Source organism: Pistacia vera, unplaced genomic scaffold (assembly GCF_008641045.1).
Source record: "Pistacia vera cultivar Batoury unplaced genomic scaffold, PisVer_v2 Contig820, whole genome shotgun sequence".
In the NCBI taxonomy this organism is placed as follows: Eukaryota; Viridiplantae; Streptophyta; class Magnoliopsida; order Sapindales; family Anacardiaceae; genus Pistacia; species Pistacia vera.
Genome location: NW_022196691.1, coordinates 1,214,717 through 1,219,479, shown reverse-complemented (window position 1 = coordinate 1,219,479; position 4,763 = coordinate 1,214,717). Strand labels below are relative to the sequence as shown.

The window sequence follows — 4,763 nt, the reverse complement described above, 5'->3', positions numbered from 1 at the left end:
TTTTTCAATGATGAATCTTGATTCAATTTGTTTTTGTTATTTTATTTCGTTTTTTAGTATGAACTGAGTTGTTTAGCTAGGGTTTGATGTAACCTTGATACAATGATTCAAATTTATATGAATTGATTTACTTTGAGTTTTAATTTCATGATTGAGTGTTTATCTCTTTGCTTAATGGCTCTTGGATGCTTGATCACCATTCAAATGTGTGTTGTTCACAATGAGACTGAGAAGTGATTTGTGATTGTGCCTCTTGGGATAAATACCATAGATTAAGCAAATGCTAGAGATAGGTTTAGCGATCTATGAAATCTAGATAGAATTCCATAAAGCTTAAAAGACTTTGAACTATTAATCTTCATTTTGTTAGGTATGGAAGCTTAATAGGGATAATTAGGGAAATGTAGCATGAGAATGTATGTTTTACAACTTAGGGAATTCGATTTTCAATCAAGGAATTAGAACTTGGGTAATAGATTTTATGATTTGGGTTAGCGTATCTAGGTGAATTCAACACCCTAGCATTTTTTAGCATTGTTTAATTAGTTAAGTTATTGGGTTTTGCTTTAATTTCATTATCATTCATTTTTATTTTGTTAATTTGTATTTAGTTTGTTAATCTTCCATCAATCAAATTTTTTGTTGCTTCAATTAGGACTTAAACTAGAAAAATCGGTACTTAGTAACATATCCTCGTGGGAACGATACTCACTCATCACTTTATTACTTTTTGCGACTAGTGCACTTGCTACATATTGCATGTTGTAATTACAACGCATCACTACACTCCTCTGTGAGCATCACGGTTTCCTCCTCTTCCAATTTCCTTTTATTCAGCAAAATGTCCTTGAGAAATTTCGCATAACTCGGCATCTGCTGCAAGGCATCTGCAAAAAGAATGTTAATATGCAGTTTTTTAAATACCTCAAGAAATTTAATGAACTGCTTATCCTAATTTTCTTTTCTCAGCCTATGAGGAAAAGGCACAGAGGCATGTGATGTGCTAATCCTAGTGGTATCTCGAAACCTGGCAATTTCTCTTTCCTTTGCTTTTGTTTATCTTTCCTAAGACTGGTTGTTTTTCTTCAACAATGATCTCTTCATCCACTTCTTCATCTGAATCTTCCTTTGCTTTACTTGGTGGACTCTCATCCTTCCTTCCTTCCTTTCTCAACCTCTCTCAAGACTATTCCACTACTTAAGGTTATTGCATTAACTTGTTTTCGTGGATTTGTCACTGTGTTGCTTGGTAGGGAGCCTTGTGGTCTATCATTTAGCTTATCGGCCAATTGGCCCACTTGTACCTTCAAGTTCCGAATGGATGCCTCTTGGTTTCTGAAATTCGCCCTGGTCTCATTCATGAAACTTGTGGTCTCTTGCATAAACTTTCCAAACATATCCTCCAGTTTTATCACTCTTTGCTCTCTTGGTTGATTGTTCACCCCTGCTTGGTTGTTTGGCATTACTCTTTGATTCCATTGATTGTTCTACTGATTTTGTTGATTATGATTGCCCCAAGATAGGTTCCGATGATTCCTCCAACTAGGATTATAGTGCTGGAGAACAGATTGTTCGGTCGCCTTTGATTTCCTGCCAGGTAGTTAACCTGTTCTGATGATGAAGACGCTGAAGCAAATGTGTTCCCCACCTGACATTCACTGCTCACATGACTACCTGCACAAAAATCACAAGTTAGTTGAGGTGCCTGAATAGAGTTTACCTGCATATTTCCCAACTGTTTCTAAAGTGCTATGAGTTAGGCTAAAATGGTCGTGTATGCATCAATTTCATGAAGACCCGTAGATTTCTTCGGCTGTATCCTCTCATTAGGTCTTTGATAGTTGTTGCTTGCTAAAACTTCAAGCAACTCATAAGCCTCTTTAGGTGTCTTATTTTGCAATGCTCCTCTCGATGCTACATCCACCATAATTTGTACATTACCCATCAATCCATTATAAAATGTTTGGACTTGCATCAAAACTGGCAACGCATGGTGTGGACACCTCCTCGTTAGTTCCTTGTATCTCTCCCAAGCCTCATATAGAGATTTGGACTCTTCCTATAGAAACAATGTGATATCATTTCTTATCTTCGCAGATTTTGCTAGAGGAAAGAATTTGGTCAAGAACTTCTGTACTAATTCATTCCAGGTCATATCATCCCTGGTGGTAGTGCCACTAACCATGCCTTTGCTTTGTCCTTCAATGAAAAAGGGAACAATCTCAATCTGATGGCATCATCTGACACTCAGTTGGACTTGAAGGTATTACAAATCTCCAAAAAGTTTGTTATGTTCAGATTTGGATTTTCCTTCAAATCCCCTTTAAATTGTATCGACTGCTGGATCATCTGGATGATTGTCGGCTTCATTTTGAAAGTGTTGGCTTATACTGCTGGTCTAGTTATGCTTGACCCCCTGCCATCAACTATGGGAGCTAAAAATTCCCTTAATGTTCTGTTTTCTGCCATCTCAACAACTACAGCCTCTCGTTCTCTTCTCTTTCTGTTAAGTCTTCTTGTGGTTCTTTCAATCTCTGGATCAGCAGGAACCACTGGTTTACGTCTAGCTCTTCGCATAAACTATACAGAAAGAGATAAAAAGTGACATCACAAGCTAACAGAAAAGAACAACATAAATTTAACTAATAAATAATAAAACAAAAATAAAACTCCAATCTAGCTAACTCAAGATAAATTCAATGTTAACACACGAATCAATCCCTAACAACGATTGATAATCCAAGGATTATACTGTTTTTATTAGGCTTTTTGGTCGGATTTTAGATATTTCTTACTTCATTTTTACCTGAATTGCTACTTAATTCTATATATTTTGTGTTTCAGGCCAAAATGGACTTTTTGAGCAAATAATGAGCGAATTGGAGTTTCTAGACCCAGAAGTAAGCAGATCCCAGAATTTGGGAGAATTCTGAAGCAGAGTGGAGCACTATGAAGCTTGCTTCCATGGGAGAGCATCGAATATCGAAGATTCAAGCAAAGAAGCAAGCAGAGGGCAATTCTGTAAATTCAAAATTCCACCTGAAGGTTCGCCACGGCGAAGGGGGTCACGCACAAGAATTTCCATTTTTACTTCATCGCCGCGGCGAGATTCCTTCTTCGCCACGGCGAAGTCTACAAATTTCAGTTTTCTATAAAACGCATAGTTTCATTTTAGGCAAAGTCCTAGATTTTTGGGCGAGGTATAAAAGCAAAACTTTGCCATTTTGAGGGGGTTGGTCATTTTTTTTAAGTCTAGAGTAGCCCATTTTCATTCTTTGGTAGAGATCGGCTGAGTTTTGATTAAGAAGGGAGAAGATTCAGGATTTAACTTGTGGATTTTTCACTTAGGGGATATCTCCTGTCTTTTCTCTCATTTTCAATATGTTGAACATTGGGTTATTCCTTTTTCTTATTTGTTGTGTTGATTTAGTTATGAACTAACCCATTTTGGGTTAGGGTTTTGATGTAATTTGGATTTCCATGGATTGAGAAATTGATTGTTGTTATTTTCATATCATTTTGCATTGATTGTGTGATTACTCTAATTTTTATTGCTTTTATTTGATGAACATGATGAAATTGAGAAATGAATCGTGTTAAGCTTCTTAGGTAATCACCATTGTAGTATTGAATGCTGGAGATAGATTTGAGAATCAATGAAATCAATCTAGGATTCCATGTGCTTAATGAACTTAGAACTATTAATCTTCAAATTGTTGGGCACAGAAGTTTGATAGGGAAGAGTAGGAAAACATAGCCTGAGAAGGTATGTTTTGTACTTTAGAGAATTCGATTTACAATCAATGCATGTGAATATGGAAATAACATAATCCGTAGGCTTAATCCATAGAGTCCGAATGAAGTCAAAACCTTACCCATTTGTTTGAATTGATATTACCCTTGTTTTAATCTTGCTTTCATAATTTAGTTTTATTTTAGCAAATTTTGTTTTAGTTATAGTTTAAATTTCTCCCATTAATCCAAATGAATCCGATTGCTTCAGCTTGAAAACAGTAGAAAACTTAGTGCTTAGCAAACAATCCTCGTGGGAACGATACTCACTCATCACTTTATTACTTTGTGTGACTAGTGCACTTGCTATTTATGCATGTTGCAGTTACAAAGCATCAAGTTTTTGGTCTTTCATTAGCTAGATTGGAGTTTAATTTTTGTTTTCATCATTTTTTGTTTCACTTTTGTTGTTATTCTCAGTTGGTTTGTGATCTGACTTTTCTTTCGCTCTTTTTGTGTAGTTTATACGAAGAGCAAGACATCAGCCAGTGGTTCCTGTTGATCCTGAGATTGAAAGAACAGCCAAAAGACTTAACAGAGAGAGAAGAGAACGAAAGGCTACAGTTGTGGAACCAAAGGTCATAGTTGTTGAAATGGCAGAAACCAGAACACTAAGGGAATTCTCAGTTCCCACATTTGATTTTAGTGGTTTGAGCATTACAAGACCAGCAGTCCAAGCCAACACTTTTGAAATAAAGCTAAAAATGACTCAGATGATCTAGCAGTCAGTTTGGTTCAATGGAGATTTGAAGGAAGATCCAAATCAACACATTGCAAACTTTCTAGAGATTTGCGACACCTTCAAGTCAAACAGAGTGTCAGATGACGCCATCAGGTTGAGACTATTCCCGTTCTCACTAGGGGATAAAGCTAAGGGGTGGTTAATGGCACTACCATCAGGAACGATCACAACATGGAACGATTTAGCACTAAAGTTCCTAACATAATTCTTTCCTCCAGCAAAATAAGTG

At 36.5% G+C, this 4,763-nt stretch overlaps 1 non-coding gene across 1 annotated transcript; it reads left to right on the top strand.

Annotated features, from left to right (window-relative positions):
- Positions 1-1,985: 1,985 nt before the first annotated feature.
- On the top strand, positions 1,986-2,092 carry LOC116117778. Its single transcript, XR_004126033.1, has one exon. It is a non-coding gene; the product is annotated as a small nucleolar RNA R71 (small nucleolar RNA).
- Positions 2,093-4,763: the final 2,671 nt, after the last annotated feature.